This window comes from Xyrauchen texanus, chromosome 15 (assembly GCF_025860055.1).
Source record: "Xyrauchen texanus isolate HMW12.3.18 chromosome 15, RBS_HiC_50CHRs, whole genome shotgun sequence".
NCBI classification, from domain to species: Eukaryota; Metazoa; Chordata; class Actinopteri; order Cypriniformes; family Catostomidae; genus Xyrauchen; species Xyrauchen texanus.
The window spans coordinates 17,970,282-17,988,806 of record NC_068290.1 but is presented as its reverse complement, the minus strand read 5'-3'; the positions used below and the strand labels follow the sequence as shown (position 1 = coordinate 17,988,806).

At 38.7% G+C, this 18,525-nt stretch overlaps 1 protein-coding gene across 5 annotated transcripts in view; it reads left to right on the top strand.

Moving 5' to 3' along the window:
• Positions 1–18,525, top strand: part of LOC127655705 (semaphorin-6D-like) — a 204,289-nt gene that overhangs the window by 103,833 nt on the left and 81,931 nt on the right. Inside the window, exon 1 of one of the 5 annotated variants that reach the window (XM_052143645.1) lies at positions 567–588. The exons of 3 other annotated variants lie outside the window; for them this stretch is intronic. The gene's annotated coding sequence lies outside the window, so the exon portion shown is untranslated. Of the gene's footprint in view, positions 1–566; positions 589–1,141; positions 1,692–18,525 lie in introns of those variants that run through there. One more of the 5 variants, XM_052143644.1, reaches the window with a different exon arrangement.

Below are 18,525 nucleotides of genomic sequence, written 5' to 3'. Positions count from 1 at the left end.
TCTCTCTCTCTCTCTCTCTCTCTCTTTCTCTCCTCAATTTTTAATTCCAATTGCTTTATTGGCATGACTGTCCTTTTCCCTCAGAGTGTGACATATTTAGCAGCTGTAAAATGAATTTGTTATATTTCAGACAGTTCACATTATTTTAGGTATAGATTCACTGCGTTTCTAATTAATTTCTCTCTCTCACACACGTACGCACGAACGCACACACACACACACACACACACACACACACACACAAAGGGTCTAGACTGAAAATAGCTTTTGTCTTCAAGGTTGCTGCCATCTGCTCCTCTCTCTCCCTTCTCAACGACACTAGTGGGAGCTAGATTGGGCTAGAAAGGCCAACTATTCTTCTTATTCCACTGCTGTCCATCTCTTCTGAGGATAACAGTGAGTTTTGAATTTACCTCTCTCTCTATTTACAGCGATTGAGGTTTCCTGCCTTGTCATCATGGATACGGCAGTTCATATTTCCTCTCTTCGTCACGGTGGACAAAATCAATTGTAGACACAGCAGTTTACAGAGACGCAGCATCAGTTTGAGATCAGCAGAACTAACAGAACCAGATGAACCTGTCAGAGGTGATGCTACTCATTCAAGTTGCATTGCATCAAAAGATTGTGTCACTGCACTTCAAACAGTATTTTCTCAATCAGTATTTTTGATTTGTCCTCAAGAAAAAAATATATAAACATTTTGAAAACCTCATGCATTTACTCGAAGCAAAATTCCATAATATATTAAGACTTGTTTTTAGAGAATGTATGTTAATGTAAGTTTACTTCACATTGTCAAATATATATTTGTTTTCAATGTTTTAAGCATAAATCTAACAAAATTATCAATAATCATTTTAAAACATTTGTTAATATTTGTTAATGTTAATTTCTACATCTACTAATATCCTACATATTTATTAATATTAAAAGCTATTTAAGTCAAAATTAGTTAATGCATTTGGAACTAACTACAACTGATTACAAATTAACATTATGTGATAATATTAATGCATGTACTTAAGTTAATGTAAACAACCTTATTGTAATTCTTTTCTGATTAATTCAAGATACATTTTCTGAAAACAAGGCTTATCTTACTGAATTTAGTTCTCAAGTATTTTTATTTTGCTTTAAGGATATTTAGATATGAAAGTGATGAAGAAAATGACTATTTCCAGTGCAAGGAAATGTGATGTCCTTTCAGTCATGTCAAAGCTAGAGAACTGCTTCACTGATCTACACTGCTCTGGGTACATCAGCCCATTGTTTTAAAGGAACATATGATGGATGTTTGGCGTTCAATGAAATGACCTTTGTCTTTCTGGTCACACCCTTGGCTTTGACTAAAACCGACATGCCCTCACATCATTTGAGCAGAACCATTGTTTATTCACTCCTTTCTCTCTTCTGTTCCCTGCTGCTGTTTGTCAGAATAGAAACAACAGTGTAAGCACTCTCATTCTAGATTTCTCTCTGTCCATCTCTTTTGTCCTGGAATTCACATTTTGTTTCAAAGGGCACTGATGGCCACAGAGAACCACTCGGAGTGGTATTCACTCAAATTATATCACACTATTTATTGTGGTAGTTCTCAGTCTATTGTGGATGATCCGGTATAGAGCTGAACCCTGCAGGCGAGGAAGAGTGCCACTGGATAGGCCAGTACCAACTTTCTGAAAGGCCAGGTGAGAAAGCTTGCTTACGTAGTTTGTCAATTTAGATGAAAGAGGCTTTCCTCAACAAGCTTTCCAGTAGTCTCGTACAGTCAGACTATGTAATTGACTGATAGCATGAAGTCTCGTCCAGTTTGCAGTTTATTCTGGCCAAGAATTTTCCACTTAGATGGAGATAGACCATCTGACTTGAAAAGTGACCAATCATTTTGTTTTAGGAGCAGGTTTATCTTAAAGCTGAAGTGTGTTTTTTTTCTGCACCACTCAACAGAATTGTAAAGATAAACATCGTTCTTCCGAATGCGCTCCCTGTTTGCTATTAATCGAATAAACGTATAGTCCAGCCCGCAACTGACACCATTGGTTGAGTCAATATTGTTGTACCAGGCTGGATGGCTGCGCAAAATAAATCTTATGATCTTATGACACTTTGACTCTATGACTGTCTAATACTCTATAGACTATATACACTTATTCTGCCCCATTAATGTCCACTGACTGTGCACTGTTTAAAGCTTGTTCAGGCTACAATGCAGTATTCCTCAAATTCTGACTGAATTTGACTATTATGATTTGGTTTGGAGCAATATGGGCAACACTGGTCAGGAACAATTGGGATTTAGCATTTACTTAAGTGTGCATTTACAGTGCCCTATATAAGATTTATGCAAATAGTACCTCTTGTTCCACTAAACAACCACAATTGTAAGCTCTTTTTTGCTTCGGGTGAAATTCCCATTTTACCAGCAGAGTGCATTTATGTTTCAGACTGATCACTTCCTGGTTCCTAGTCTGCATCCTCAACCACCAGCTCCTCTAGTTATTTTCTGTGTGTGTGTGTGTGTGTGTGTGTGTGTGTGTGTGTGTGTGTGTGTGTGTGTGTGTGTGTGTGTGTGTGTGTGTGTGTCTGTGTGTGCGTGTGTGTGTGTATGTGTGTATGTGTGCGTGTATTTATCACTTTGTGGGGACCAAATGTCCCCATAAGGATAGTAAAACCCGAAATTTTTGACCTTGTGGGGACATTTTGTCGGTCCCCATGAGGAAAACAGCTTATAAATCATACTAAATTATGTTTTTGAAAATGTAAAAATGCAGAAAGTTTTCTGTGAGGGTTAGGTTTAGGGTAGGGTTAGGTTTAGGGGATAGAATATAAAGTTTGTACAGTATAAAAACCATTATGTCTATGGAAAGTCCCCATAAAACATGGAAACACAACATGAGTGTGTGTGTGTGTGTGTGTGTGTGTGTGTGTGTGTGTGTGTGTGTGTGTGTGTGTGTGTGTGTGTGTGTGTGTGTGTGTGTGTGTGTGTGCCCCCTTGGGCCTGTTTGAGTTATGAGATTCAGTGCCCTGAGACTAACAGGCAGTAAGAAGCAGATGGCTCCAAGGAGGGGTAACCCTGTAGCAGCACTCAGACTCACAGAATTATATCCTCCAGAGTCACACATGCCTTGTTTCTGTAATCCTGATAGATACCCAACACACACACACACACTCACTCACTCACACTAATATTTGACTTACATCTGTAATTCACATTGCTACTCCTCCGCCTGTCTTGCCATAACCAGTGATGGGCAACCATAGGATTATCACACTGATACACTAACTTTAAATAATATAGACTGTATTGCGCAAACCCACACATACCCACAATAACAGAGAATTAAAAAAGGTCAGATTTATGAGATTTAGAGTTCATGAAAGATTTTAAAGATGTTAAAAACCATAGGCTTAGTGTGAGTATGCTATATATATATATATATATATATATATATATATATATATATATATATATATATATATATATATATATATATATATTGATACATTCATTTTACTGTTAAGTTTTATTAGCTATCACACACATGCAACATAGAATACAACATTTTAACATTAATTGCTTCATTCAAGGATGCAGCATGTTTTGGTTCACTAGCATTGACCTGAGGCAGTAGTGGGCATCATTGTGCTGCCACGTTCCAGGCGGCAAGATCATATGCCCTTTACTGAGACAGCATTTCAGAAATGTAACACCCAGAACCGACCAGCATGTGTGCGCTCTCAAGTAATTATGTTCTGTGGCAGGTATCAGCCGGGAGGTGGTGAGTGAAAAGCTTTCTCACGGCCCATTGTTATTCAGCAACAGAATAGCATTAAGTGAGTTATTGATCTTCAGATGTGATACATCCGTCGGGATTCATCTACTGCTGATCCAGGATCAGGTCTGTCAATCCTGGATGTCTCTCACACGCCTCATTTAGGCATTCACAACCACACAGAAAAGAGACAGGCCTGCAATTTGCATTGGTATGGATATCAACGTGAACCTAGCACACAAAGCAACATCAACACTAAACCCTTTTTCGATATATATATGTGTATACACAAGGCAAGATTAAATGTGTGTGTGTATGTATGTATGTGTGTGTGTGTGTGTATATATATATATATATATATATATATATACATACATATATATATATATATATACATACATATACACACATATATATGTATATATATAATATATGTATGTATGTGTGTGTGTGTGTGTGTGTGTGTGTGTGTGTGTGTGTGTGTGTGTGTAGTAAATAAACAGGGATGCCGTGTGTTTTTGACAGTGTGTGTGTATATATATGTATATATATGTATGTATATGTGTATATATATATATATATATATATATCATATATCTATATACACTACGTTTAAAAGTTTCTCATGATCTTAAAAACATTTTGATCTGAAGGCATGTGCTTAAATGTTTGAAATTAATTTTGTCGACAAAAATATAATTGTGCTACCATATTGACTTATTTCATTATAAAACAAAAATTGTATTAAAAAAAAAGGTTTTTGAAATGGATGACTTCGACCAAATAATAAAGAAAAGCAGCCAATAAGTGCCCAACACAGATGGGAACTCCTTCAATACTGTTTAAAAAGCATCCCAGGGTGATACCTCAAGAAGGTGGGTTGAGAAAATGTCAAGAGTACATGTCTGCAAAATCTAGGCAAAGTGTGGCCACATTGAAGATGCTAAAATATAACACAGTTTTTATTTTATTTTTTTAGTCACAGCATAATTGCAATATTTCTATTTCTATTTCTATTATTACATAGTTGTGATGACTTTACTATTATTCTAAAATGTGAAGAAGAAAAAAAAATAATGAATGTGTAAGTGACCCTAAACTTTTGAATGGTAGTGCATATTAATAAAAATGTATTGTTAACTAGTCTACTGGCTAATGGTACAGCAACATTAACAGTAATCTGGTGAAAATCTTTAATAGAAAAGCCAGTTCTCTTTGCAAATCTTTTTGCAGCTTGTATCTGGACATCTGATCTATTTTTTTGTTTACTTAAGTTGTACAGTAATAGGATATCAGTTCACTTTTAAATCACAGTTACTATAGAATTGTATTATACATAAATAATATATTTCAGTTAAAAAATTTAACTATAACCAGGAGCTGCTCTTGAATGTGGTCTGCAGTGCTGCTCAGTAAGACTGTTAGAGGGGGGGCTCCAGGAAGCTAGTGCCCCAGGGCCTCGCAGGGCCATAATCCATATAGTATCTGCTGTTCTGAAAGCAAAAAAATAGCAGTACATCACCAGCCCTGCATGTGCTATGTTTTCAACAAAGCAGTTCTCAGTTAGTGCAGTGCACTGTGAATGCAGACTGTATATTTATTCATTCAAAATAATTTTCAAAAACTATAGTGTCTTCAAGATAATAAAATGCACAAGTCATATGGACTACACTTTTTTCATCCCCTTTTTCTCCCCAATTTGGAATGCCCAACTCCTAATGCACTCTAAGTCCTCGTGGTGGCCTAGTGACCTGCCTCAATCTAGGTAGCAGAGGACGAATATCAGTTGCCTCCGTGTCTGAGACCGCCAACAAATGCATCTTATCACGCGGCTTGTAGAGCGCATTACCTCAGAGACATAGCACGTGTGGAGGCTTCACACCATCCACGCACAATTAACCATGCGCCCCATCGAGAGTGAACCACATTATAGGGAACATGAGGAGGTTACCCCATGTGACTCTACCCTCCCTAGCAACTGGGCCAATTTGGTTGCTTAGGAGACCTGGCTGGAGTCACTCAGCATGCCCTGGATTTGATCTCGTGACTCCAGGGGTGGTAGTCAGCATCTTTACTTGCTGAGCTACCCAGGCCCCCCATATGGACTACATTTAATGGTTCTTTTCTGGTTCTTTTATGTAATTATTTGAGCTTGACAGTAATCAACATTACTATCACATGGAATTGGATTTGGATCTGGCTCACTCTCTAGCCTACGCAGAAGATCCTGTCTCACAATCTACCCCATGCAGAAGAACCTGTTTCACTTTCTACCCCATGCAGTAGAACCTGTCTTACTTTCATCCCCATCCAAAAGAACCTGGCTCACATTCTACCATAGAAATAAAAACCTGTGTCACTTTCTACTAGGGATGAGCACGAGTACTCTGGTACTCAGACGTGGCAGCAATGATCGATCATGCATGATGTGACTTTTCACTTAATTCGTAATCCAGTGACAATTACCTGACAATTAAACACATGTGTCAAAGAGGGAGCTTATTTTTAATTTTGAGATTGATTATGTTGTGATTTTGAGGGGTACATTTGATTGTCAGAGATGTCTCATAGTAACCAAACTGATACGACGCTGCAATGCTATCGTTATGATAGTCAAAAGAGTGTAACCATGTTTTGAACACCTGTCTCTGTAAAACATTTGCTAAACACGTTTTATTATCATTTAATGTAAGGACTCTTACTCGTTACTGGATATTATGTAATAAAAGTGAATGTTTATAATTGACTGTAAACCTCCCTGCCCTGCATGATGTAACACACACCTGCATCTCAACTAAATGAATGAAGATTCCAAGTCCGACATGTCATTCCGTTGTACTTTCCCCAGTTGAAAGGTGGAGATTCAGACTCTCCGAATTGAACGGAATGTTTCATGAAACACAGCAACAACAATACAGAGCATCGCACTTCCCTCACAAGATTGAACATTTGGGGACACACCCCAGGCTCGTGTAGCAGTGAACTCAATGTGCTGAAGCAGCGCATATACAGCAGGCGAGTGTGTCAAACAGCTAGACAGAGCGTAGCTGAATGAAACACAGTGCAGCATCTTCAAAACTGAACTTCAAATTATCATGCATATTAAAAACGCAATGGTTATGCATCTCCTGTTATTTCAAAATAGACAGTTCAGACAGTCACTAAAAAAAATGGTGCGCACTTACTAACATTACTACGGTAACCTGAAGGAAGAACAGTGAGGTGCGCATTGTGCACATTCTTTCAGTTGGGCAGCGAATCTTCACATAATGACAAAATATGATGCATTATATTTTGATTATTTTTTGTACATTTTGCAACATATTTTATAACGGCCTGTAATAATGAATAGATGATACGCTGGAACAACAAGACACAATGCAGCAGCCCTAGACGTTTGTCAGACATGTTATTATATATACATTAATGAACATTTAATTGCCCCAATAATTAGAGTACTCGAGTAGACAAAATGACCAATATACCCATCCCTACTTTCTACCCAATGTAGAAATGTTTCATACTCTGTTGACTTTTCTGAGGAACTGCCAACTTCTCTGATTGGTTGATATCTTTTTTCATCTGTCACTTTTTTTTTTTTTTTTCAACCCCTTACTACTTGATTTGTGTCTGGCTTCATGCTGTGCTTTGTCTCACACTCCTTTCCTAGAAAAAAGCTGTATCATAGATATCCTGTCTCCCAAAGCACACACATACCACAAACATTCACAGATTTGTATACTTGTGTGTATCGGCCCATGAGGAGAGTGCTAGCACATGCTCTGGTACGATCTTGCCTCAGCTACAGGCTTGAAAAACTGCCAACAAGAGATAAATGTATTTAGCTGAATGTTCCACCCTCCTCCTACGGATACCATGCTCAGCTCCTGCTGGTCTCCATTGAATGCAGTGGAATCGAGGCGAGATGCCATTTCAGATGCCAGCTGAGGGTTAGATGGCAGCACTGATACCGCAAATTGAGCTGTGGAGAGAAGGGTGTGAGGACACGTGTAAGAAAGGTGGAGTGCTTTGTGTTCAGTTACTGAACACAGAACGTGAGAGAGATTATGTAAAATCTGTTAACTACCTCAGAGTACTACATTATTAATTTGCCATTGGGTAACTAATCAATCATTTATCATTTTAAACCATAAACCATTTTGTAATTCTGCTTGAAAACAGAATGATACTGTGTAAGGGATGTTTTACCTAGTACGCAGTAACCGCATTTTACCAATTTTATTTTTTCAATTGGAGAGAGATGGCAGGCAGCAGAATGGATGTGGCTGCATGAAAATATTGCCGCTTTGTTGTGCATGAGTGCTAGTAGCACAAATTGATCAAAATAAAAAGTTTCGTTTTTGCATCTACCACATGCCATTGACCAATCAGAGGTCATTTTACACACCCAATCAAATGGCACTTTACCTTTTATGTGGTCAAAGAACATTGAATAGAATATAATACTCATTGTTTCAGTGTCTTTTAATTCTATGCACTATGGAGTTTCATATGGGCCTGGCTATAAATTCATTGCAATATGCAATACAATATTTAAGTATTTACAAATACTTTGGGGGGGGTCACTGTATATCATCATGCTGAATAATTACTACATTGATAGACCATGGTATTTATGTTTTTTAAATAGTATCATGGTAGTACCCTTGAATTTGACCATGCACCTTGATATTACCATGTCCAAACAACCATGGTAATATCGTGGTACTTTTGACACTTGTGTTAGGATTGCTGCTGATTGAATATTGTGTAAAATGCCCTTAAAGTGCTAACAAAAGAGTTAGATGAGGTTCAGAACAGCTGCTGGAAGCTCATGATTAATGTGCATATTAGACATGAAGAAGTGGGTTTTATTCATAAAGAGTTCTAGCCTGAGTGCGAGACATTCACACCCTCTCATCTGACAATTGTACGATAGAGACACGGTGAATCACTCATACCGTCTGCCCTCTTCTTATCTCTCCTCTGTCATTCTATCTTCAATTGCACAACATGCAAGGGCACTCGCAATCGCATTCATCCACACACACATAGATACAGACTCTCTTTCAGGCCTCTGGGCCTCAATGACATGGTTTCACCAGTCCTTTCTCTGTCAGAATGATTCAGAAATCTGAATGAATCTTGCATGGAGCGGTATCCATGTGGCCAGGCTAGCCGTTGAGCTCAGCATGGCAGACAGCCCTTCACTCCTCTCACAGACACAGCGTTTATGCCTTGGGGGTCACATTACAATATTCATGGAGCCAGTGTGAGTGAGCTGGACCGTGGACACACATTCTCATTCTGTTTAATGTAATGTTAAATCTTGCAGCAGGTAAAGTGTGATGCATCCATTGGCATTCTGCTTCAGTCACAGTACTGCTTTGATAAAGGTTTAATCCTTGAACCTGGACCGTGGATAAATGTAGCCATTATTATTCATTTTTTCTTAAAAAAAATATATATCAGACTTCTATAGATATTGAGATATTTGATATCTGATTAATCTGAGACATTTCCACCAATAAGCAAAGTAAAACATAGCATTTTATTTTTAGGATTGGCCCTGGCCATGGGTCCAAAATAATTGGCAAAAGATGAATTAATTCTATTTTGAGGCATAACCAGACCTATGGATGTTTAATGCCCACCCTCTTTTTTAACTTTGGACGTCAGTGTGAGACAGCCACATCTGCTGATGATAAAATCACTTGTAAAGCAATAGATATATTGTAAAATATGAAGACCAAAGGTATTTTGTCACACTTGTCGCTGTACTTAATGTGATGAACTACACCTGTGGTTGCACTATTAGGAAAAATGCTTGAACATGAGGGGACTTCATACAACCACTAAACATTTCCTTGGGAGCATTTATTGCAAGAATTGCGATGAAATGTCAGGTTAGTTCTGAGAAAAGGTCTTGCATCTTTTGTTTGCGGATGTATCTATGCAATGAAATTCATAAAATTGTAAGGGTGGCTTAATGGCACTTTTCCACTGCACATTACGTTACGGTTCGACTCAACTCTACTCGCTTTACTTTTCTGAGCTTACTTTTCCACTGCTGTTTAGTGCCGCCTCAACGTGGGTGGGATTATAGGCTGATCGTCATAGTTGCGCCACCTGAACTGCCATGACATCATCTTAAACGTGACACAAAACAATAAACAATAACACGACCGCTAGCTGTTAGCTACTTGCTCATTGTACTGCATAAAGCAGTTGTTGCATGGTGATTTTACACAAGTGTAACAGGTGAATTGTCTTGGTTATTTTAGAAGCAAGCTTTCCAGTAGCTGGTCAACTAAATAAAGTGAAGCTTTCAAGCAGAGTATAGAGGGCACTGTCCCTTCCATTGCTCGCTGATCTAGATAGCATCCATTTGGTCGAACCGCTACCACTTTTCCTTGATGGTTCTGTAGTCTCTTAAGTTTTTTTTTTTCTTCTTTTCCCTGCACTGTTTTAGGTCCGGTGGTAGCCATGTCTCAGCTGTGTGGCCACACTTCCTGAAAGACTTTTTCATTTTGTGTCATTTATTTTGTCGCTAACGAGAGGAACTTCTGCACCTCGTTTATTGACCATGGCATGGTTTTGCACACAGCCATTTCTTTTTACAATTCGAAAGTCACGTGAACAAATGATGCTGTGATTGCTTAAGCTAACTTTAAAACTAGTGGGTTGATGTCCCGTGTCGAAAATCCAGTGATGCTGTTAGTGACGATTCTCTCTGAGCAATCAGTGATCTGCAGGGATTTGACGTCACACTTAGTATCGGCTCGGCTCGCTTGGAACCTCTACTGAGGTGGTACTAAAAAAAGTACCAGGTACTATCCACTGTGGAAAACCCACTAATGTCGAGCAGAGTCGAGCAGAGTCGAGCAGAGTCGAGCAGAGTCGAGCAGAGTCGAGCAGAGTCGAGCAGAGTCGAGCAGAGTCGTACCGTGCAATGGAAAAGCCCCATAAGTGTCCAAGTACTTGTGCCACTGAATGCCATCACACTGATTAATTTCAATGTTCATATACCATGCTATTTGCATGGTTTTTGAACATGTACCATCAAAATATCATGATAGTCCATGGGACTTCAAAAAATGCCAGTGTACTACCATGGTACATGACCAAAAAATTAAATAAAAAAGTACTATGTTAAACTGTATGTTTTGGTGCTTTTTGTGTTAATAAACACAAAGCAAGTAACATCTATCATAAAAACGCAGCAGTTTGAAAGTTTCAAAATTGCTTTTTAAACACCACTTTTATTCTGTCCCTGCATTCCACTCAGTAGTGCCAAGAAACCCTGAAGTAACACGGTTGCACATCTGACATTTTAAATAGAAAATATAATTGGCTTTACAGTGTGCCACAGAAGAATATGTAACACACGCTGCTCTCACAGCAAGTTCAACAGACCATTTTTGTTTCATCTATTGGTCCCTCTTTGCCTGAAGGGGTGTTGTGGAAGATTCAGATCTTTGATCTGTTGATGTGACAAGCACTCTAGAGATCTGAGTATTTCTCAAGTGCTCCTGTCCCCTCCTTCTCACTGTTTAATTAGCTCTGGACACAGAGGACTTCATCCGTGGGGCTCTCCAATACCATATTAACTGCTTGATTTGTAAAGAAGTATTACGTCTGGCAGGTTCCTGTACCATATTTACTGTCTGAAATATCTAGCCATCACACCTGAGAGTCTGGGAATGTCTCAGAGTCTCAGAGCAGTCTGCTCTTGACTCAACAGAGGATGAATATAAGCAGTCTCCACAAAGACCCTAAATAGACTCTCATTCTAACCACAGCACTGCACAAGCCCCATCTCCATTTCTCATTCTTTCTATTTATTCCTTCTCATCGATCTGTTGCTCCTATTATTTGGTCTCCCCATACCAGCCAACTTCCCCTTTTTCTTTGTGCTTCATAATCCAGAACTTGACTATAAGGATGGCCTGGGGTCAGGTTGAGTGAGTTTTGGTCCATTTGATGGAACTGTCACTTGCCCAATCGTACAAGTGATCCATTTATATTGTCAATTTAGTTTGTTTCTGTATAGAACTGCCGTTGAGAAAGCAGACAGCCACCTAGTAAGCAGACAAAGACGGTGTGTATACAGTAACTAGGACAGGATTTTGCATTTAAACACAGATAGACAGAACACAATTGCATAGAAAAGAATGCTGGGACACATATAAAAACTGTTTTTAATTTGATTCTGTATGAAAAATACAGTGTTTTAACATTCAAAACTATGTTATTTGTTGTAATTGTTTCTTGTGAAGAAATTTTAAAGGGATAGTTCACTCAAATATTGACAAAATGACAGCCTCAATCACCATTCAGTTGCAATGTTTGGAAAGAATTAAATGCAATGAAATGGAATGGTGATTAAGCAATGTCATTCTAACTAATATTTATTTTGTGTCCCACTGAAATAAATTAAGTAATATGGGTTTGGCAACAATATGAGGGTAATTTTAACTTTTGGGTGAACTATCAAAATGGCACTTCATTTCAGAATATGTTGCAAACACATTTTTCATTTTACTCATAAAGCTACTGCAAATGTTTCTAGGAAAGGTAAATATCTGAAATACTTGCCAACTGGGCCAGTAGAAAAAAATACTTTCTGTTTATCCCTGTAGTATTCCAATTCCAGGCTGATGTCGCCACTCGTACAATTCTAAAAACCTGTTGCAATGGAAATAAGCTCTCGGTTCTGTCTAGTGCAAGAGCTGATGTCTCCAAACTCACTCTGGGGAGAGCTGTATCTGAGGCCCGTAAATGATGTTGGTGGCTGTGGGATACGGGCCTCCCAAGCTTTTATCTGTGTCAGTCTAATGTACGTACTGAGTTTCTGTGTGTTTGCGGTAAGTTTCGTGTTACAACGATATGCTGGTAGAGTCTAAACCATTATAAATCGAGATGTCTTAAAAGTGCTGGCTGTGTTTAGACGAGCAGCATGTGTGTGTGTGTATGTGTGTGTGTGTATATAAGACTTCTGGTGCCACTACTAAAACCCCAGTCGTGACCAGACACTGCCTAACTGCCTTTATGGATTGATTTCGTTTGGATGACTCTGTTCAGAGGGATTCTGCTCTTTAGTGGCTTGTGCCCTCTCTCTCACGCAAACACACAGACATGCACAAAAAAAACCCCACACATGTCAGTGAGGCAGAAGAGTAATGGCTCTCACTGCCTCTTGCTCAGACTAATGAGAATCTAGAATCTGACAAGCAAAGTGCTTTTATCACACACACACACACACACACACACACACACACACACACACACACACACACACACACGCTTAATGACATCACAACAAGGACGTTAAATACACACTCTTTTTCTCTTTTATGCAGACACACTCAAAACGCATTAACATACACCGTTCCTCTTAGTTTGGAGTTTAGTAACTTTTAGTAGTATATCAAAACGTAAAAAGTTTAAGTGTTTAATTTTTGGATGTTAAAATATTATATAAAATAATATATATTATTAAATCTTAATATAGGATAGAAGGATGATTTTCTAGAAAAGTGTTAACACTCTGGCTCTGTGACATTGGCTTAATCAATGATGCGAGTTTGGGGTGTGAGTATTTGTTCGGGTGTCCAATGGAAGAATTTAGAGTGAGTTTTTGCAATTCTGTTTGTGCGACTAGTGGCACAGAAATTACATACTTCAACTTTAGTGCTTAATGGTTCACCCATAAGTTTAAATTGTTAACATTTACACACTTGTAAAGGGGTTGGCTAGCTCCTAAAACAAAAAAGCACTTTACATTTGTCTGTATGGTTTTTGGGCAGTAATTCAAGTCTTATGAAGCCATATGATAGCTTTGAATGAGAAACTGACCAAAATCGGAGAATCATTATTCTCAGAAAGTCTTGCCCTCCAAAGTAGCTCTCAGATCTCATTCGTGCTTGGGCAAATTCAAGCTAGGTGCTTGAAGACATTTGGGAACAGGTTTGATGTCATTGATGCATAATGGCTTTGGTTCACACATGTTCTCTAACCAAATCCAGGTTTGAATGAACTAAGGGTGAGTGAATCATGACTATTCCTTTAAACATACATGCCTCAGACCCCTTAGTAGCTCTGTTTAAGTGCAATTATACAAGCTTGGTCTAGGTAATTAACTGATCATAGAGGAGAAATGGCTTTATAGCAATATAAGTATAAATTGAAAACAGGGAGAGGCCATGATGACCGGAGGCTTAATTAAAGTGGTTTCTAAACCATTGAGAAACTGATCTTACACATCCCAGATGTGTATGATCATTTAATCAGGACAGGGATTGAGATTAAGTGTTGGATATTGAGATTAGGCTTACATGTGGGATTATTTCATTGGAAGAGCATAGGAAACTGTCATTCAGCATTTGATTACATGTGTGTAATTGTTTGGTTTGATATGCCTCAAACAATTACACACATGCACTCCTGACCAGGTGCTACCCCATAATGTTTTCTAGTTAAGCAGATTCAATGCAGTGCCACCAGCAGGCATTTTATCATGAGAGATATCATGCAGGAATCTAAATCTATTAAGATTTCAGTCGAAATTAGGTTTGTGTTCGATCTATACTCATGTAATTCTCACAGATCACATAACTGCTTAATTTAATTTCTGATCAATGAAAATAACTGGTTGTTTTGCATAAAGCTGACACTGTAGCTTTCAAGATGTTGTTGAACTGCTGACTGTGTATATTAGGGGGCAATTGACCTTGTTCAACCATGTGGCCAAGTGACCCATCCCACAGGGGTCCCCTGCACAACTGTGGTGTGTGTGCTGTGTGGTCTAAGCCTTTGAGAACTCTGTCAATGCTGGTCTGGTAATATACTCTTCCAGCAAGAACTGAATGAGAAAAGACTGGTGAATGCAACATGAGGTGGTCTCACAGACACAATACCAAACACCCTTACGCCAAAGTCCTTTTAAAGGGGATAGTTCACCTAAAAATTACAATTCTCTCATAATTTATGCACTCTTATGCCATCGCAGATATGAACACAAATGAAGATTTTAGAAGAATATATCAGCTCCGTGGGTCCTTACAATACAAGTGAATGATGACCAGAATGTTGAATCTCCAAAAATCACAAGCATTAAATTAATCCATATAACTCAAGTGGTGAAATCTATATCTTTAGAAGTGATACAATGGGTGTGGGTGAGAAACAGATATTTAAGTCCTTTTTTACCGTAAATCTCCACATTGACATTCTTCTATTGTTTTTTGGCAATTTGCATTCTTCAAGCATAATGCTACCTACTGGTCTGGGCTGGTCAAAGATGGAGATTTATATAATTTTTTTATATATATATTTATATGTTTCTCACCCACACCTATCGTATCACTTCAAAATTCATTGATATAACCTCAGAATTCTTATGTATTACTTTTATTTTGCCTTTATGTGATTTTTGAAGATTCAAAATTCTGGTCGGTCACCATTCACTTGCATGATGAGGACCTACAGAGCTGAGATACTCCTCTGAAAATATTCATTTGTGTTCTGCAGAAGATAAAATCATACACATCTGGGATGGGTAAGTGATGATGAGAGAATTTTCACTTTTGGGAGTACTATCCCTTCAAGGCAATTCAGTTAACTGCCCCTTTCTTTGCTGGACATCTGGGTTTACTGAAATCTGTTTGAAAATGGTAACTGTTTTTGCAGTTCCATTTGGTGATGCTAGTGGTGCAGAAATTACACGCTTGAGCTTTAAAGTCTCAAAACAATGGGATCATACAAAACTATATTTTAAGGCTAGTCAAACAAGTAGTCACCAGCAATCATGCCACGGTCCAAATCACTGAAATCACATGCATGTTGTAGAGTAAACAAACTCTATTTTGGCTCTGAAAGAAGGGACTTCTATTTGTACAGGCATCATATTGAAGCAATGGTTCCTAACCATCCATTATGTCAACCAAAACTGAAGTGACAAAATCACAGCCATTTAGAACATGTTTGATGTCTAATGTACAGCTACGTTGAGATGGATTATGGACCCATGGATAATTAATTTAATTGTGGGCAGAGCTACTCAGCACAAAACAACATAAATACAAAGCAAGCAACCAACAAAATGTCTTGTTACATAACACTTCTCATCAAACTGTCCACTGCTGAAGCAAATAAACACACATATGCACGCTGGTGGTCATGGCTGGTACTCAGAAACCATGGAAGAAATTTAATTTTTCGCTTGTCGCTTTGTGTCTGAGTCTGAGTGTCCACTTAACAACAAACCTAATACAGTGATTTCTGAGAGAGTGTAAATAGGGTTTGTTACAAGTTCTGTGTGTGTGCGCTGTATTAGATTGCTGAGCAGAGGACAGTTTGATGAAGAGTTTAATCTTCTAAAGAAGAGACTGGAACACTGATTTTCTTTCTTTCTTTTTTTCTTCCTTTCTAACAGCAAGGGATCTTGTGTAAAAATATGTAAATAACATAATGCAATAGTCAGAGAAATATGATAACAACACCCAGAGCTATTTGTGTGTGAGCCCATGTGAGATGGGATTCTTAACACTGAAACATAGCAACTGGGTACAGAACTGTCACAGGAAACTAACCATCCTGAAATGACACAAGTCTTCTGCGCTGTGTGTGTGTTTTTTGTGTGTGTGTATTGCCGATGAGTATCAGTGTGCTGTAAAGAAACTCAACCTCCAAAATCCTCTTCACCAGGCACAGAGGCGCTGAGCTCAGTATGTCGTACACCCGGAGGGTCTTTCTCTCTCACTCACACACACACACCATCTCTGCGCATCCTGTTGGTGCAGAACTGTCCATATAGAGACACATGGGAACATTACATACTGTCTGTTAAAGAGTTCTGAAACAACTTTTTAACTTATCTTTTCTTTCTGTCTTTCTCCTTTCTTTCTTTCTTTTGTTTAGTTTTATTCTAGGTTAACCTATTTTGAGGAGAATTAACACATTTTATGCAGAAATAAATTAATGTAGAAATAAATGTTACTTTTGTTAGTTTTATTGGCTATCATTTGCATGCAACACAGAATACCATTTTCACATATTGTGATGTCATTTTAATACAGGCCCTTATTATAACAAATAAATGTGCTCAGCTTTACAGGTCTGTGCAGTGTTTATTGTAATTAAGTATGTTGCAATACTGTCATGTATGCCTTTTTGGTATCCTGATGTCTCCTTTTGAGTTTAGAGCTGCTCTCTCTCGCCCTCTCTTTCTTCCTCTCTCTTTCTCCATCTCTCTAATAGGAATGGTTTCATGCTGTGCTTGGTTTGATAGAGAGAGTGTGTTGGGCAGCATTTGATAGACTACACTGCATTTCTTTGTGAAAGACTCTTCCAGTTCCCCCTCCCAAACTCCTCATTTACCCCTGCACATAACCACCCACTACCCGCACTCCGCCGGGAATGCTCCTCAGAGCCTATATGTGTATACTTGATGACTCTAGCAGTCCCTGGGCTGTGGGTTTTTTGAAGAACCAGAATGAATAATAAAAATAGACCAGCGCATAAAAATGTTGAGGAAAAAACATGTTTTGCTTCCTCCTCTCCACCGCCACATACACTTCACCCTCCAATTATAATGCCCGCCAGGGAATGACGGCTCCAATTTCTGTCAATACAGACAGGTAATGCCTCTAAATAAAAACCTTAAATATTAATGAGAGAGGGGTAGAAAGGAGAGGGATCAAGAAAACACTAAATTTTACATTCATAATTTTGAAAGTCTGTGAAGAAAGTTAGACATTTTGAAGGTAGGCTGCATAATCTTGTGCTTTTGTTTGAGGAGGTTGCTGTCAGGTCATTTCTGAGGAAAGAAAGGAGGAATTGATTTTCTCCTCTCTAAATGACTGATTTGCAAAATTAATGTGTGCCACAGTGGTGCTGAGGACTGATGAAAGGGGACACAAGCTGGGGATGGATCAGTACCACTCCGCTAATGCTGTTGCCGTCTTTGAAGTCTGCCTGGCTTGGAGACAAAGGAGAGTCTCAGCAGCTCTTGTATCGATCCGCTCAGCCCCTGTCTGCTATGTCTGGCAAGGATCTTTCTCTTATGCATGGTCAACGTCTGGCCAGTGATGGTGTTTCAAGCTCTGCATGAGTGAAAAAATGTGTAGAGACAAAAGCGAGCATCGGTTTAGCTGATTGTTTATTTGATGCTTTTCAGGAGCATAGCCACTACTTTGGCACTGTAGAGTGATTGCTGCAATTTGCTTGTACCATGTGGAGTTATCATGATCTCTCACAAGGTATCAGCAATAATTAGGACTGAACACCCTGGTCTTTGAGAAGGCAGCAGGTCAGTCACTGCATGGTGAAAGTAGGTATAGCTGCAGGCTGGAGATCTCCAAATGGGGGCCTCCAAAAGAGGGTCAGGTTACTCCAGAAGAGGGTGGGGTTACTCCAAAAGGTGGTTGTGCCAACTCCAAAAGGGGGCATTGCTTCCACACATGGTTTGGGTTAGGTTAGGTTAGGGGCACTATATCTTTGCTTTTGAAGGGGCTGTTTGACAGTTATGTGAAGTGTACTGAGGTTAGTGGGACTTTTTTTATTTTTAGAGATTTCATCCAAATAAACATTTCTATTAGGGCTGGGTAAAAATATTGTTTTTCCAATGCATCACGATCTTCGTTTGAACAATGTCAATATCGATTCTCAAATCACATGATTGATCTTTCACTCTATGTGCAACCCTCTATAATGCAAGTAAATCACTCGCATGTGCAACCAAATCTCA